This window comes from Furipterus horrens, unplaced genomic scaffold, assembly GCF_987537825.1.
Source record: "Furipterus horrens unplaced genomic scaffold, mFurHor1.1.pri manual_scaffold_17, whole genome shotgun sequence".
Lineage (NCBI taxonomy): Eukaryota > Metazoa > Chordata > Mammalia > Chiroptera > Furipteridae > Furipterus > Furipterus horrens.
This window is the reverse complement of record NW_028327187.1, coordinates 31,296,151-31,297,551: the sequence shown is the minus strand read 5'-3', so window position 1 is coordinate 31,297,551 and position 1,401 is coordinate 31,296,151. Positions and strand designations below refer to the sequence as shown.

The window sequence follows — 1,401 nt, the reverse complement described above, 5'->3', positions numbered from 1 at the left end:
GTTGATAGATAAATATGTTGATTGGCATTTTATTACTCATATTTTTATCTTCTCTTTTCTTCCTTAAGAAAGACACTTTAACATTTCATATAATACTGATTTGGTAGTCATGAACTTCTTTAGCTTTTTCTTGTCTGGGAAGCTCTTTATCTGTTATTCTATTCTAAATGATAGCTTTGCTGGGTAGAGAAATCTTGGTTATAGGTCCTTGCTTTTCATCACTTTTAATATTTTATGCCAATTCCTTTTGGCCTGCAAAGTGTCCATTGAGAAATCAGCTGACAATCTTATGGAAGCTCAGTAGTAGGTAAGTAACTGTCTTTCTCTTTTTGCTTTTAAAATTTACTTTGTCTTTAACTTTTGGTATTTTAATTATAATGTCTCTTGGTGTGGGTCTTTTTGGGTTCATCTTGTTTGGGACTCTGCACTTGTGACTGAATCATAAATGTTCCTGTTTCTTCTTATCTTAGAAGAGGATTAAGGAGAACTAGAAATAAGATATTAAAATTAATTCTAAGCTTAAACCCACTAGGAAAAGTGAGAAAAATCATGTAGATAATGCAAAGTGCATAATTCTTCTGTAGAAAATTAAAAGGAGATGCTGTGTATAAAATAGGTATAATTCTAAGTAATAGTTCTGTCCATTGGTAAACCTCTTGATTGGGATTTCTTAAGATGGGATTTATAGGTCTACAAGAGACCCATGGAAACATTTCAGCCAGAAGAACTTTCTTTTCTTATAAATTCAGGAACAACCCACAGTATTGTTGGTAGTACTCCTGATACTGCCATCAATCAAAACAACCTCTATATACTTACCTGGAAGGGGAGATACCATGATCACTAGGTGGTTTTCCCAGGGCGAGGCTTACCAATTTTATTCCAGTTGTGTTGACCCCTGAGATTTCCCTAAATGTGGGAAACTCGACTGCCTAATTTGTGGTAATGGGAGACTGTGTTCGCGCTCTTCCTTGGAAAAAAATTACCTATATTTTCCCAACTTATTTCAGTTCTGAAGTATCGTATGTATTCATTATTACTTTAAAACTATGGTAGTCAATTAACCTTCCATGAGATTGCTCAGTATTTGGTTCTCACACTATTACAGAGACTTCATAAAGTCACAAAAACTGAAGAGATCAAGATGGTTTGTGGATTAGAGGGAAAAATGTTGTGATAGATTCTTAAAACAAATCATCAAGGAATTGGCAGCTTCCAGATTCCTATTGAATACATTACTAGGTGCAGCTATAGACATCTCTTAATGTAGCCAACAGATTGGTTTTCCTAATGGTATGCATACTGACACTTAAAAAGAATATCTTATTTTGTGAGTCCCTTTTGGATACTGCCAAGGCTGTTTATGTTTGGAAATGGTAAAAAGTTGTTTTTCCAGGCAAA

General features: G+C 34.3%; 1 non-coding gene across 1 annotated transcript; it reads left to right on the top strand.

Moving 5' to 3' along the window:
- The first annotated feature begins 811 nt into the window (after positions 1-811).
- Positions 812-974, top strand: LOC149990775 (U1 spliceosomal RNA). Its single transcript, XR_016508834.1, has one exon. It is a non-coding gene; the product is annotated as a U1 spliceosomal RNA (small nuclear RNA).
- The last annotated feature ends 427 nt before the right edge of the window (positions 975-1,401 follow it).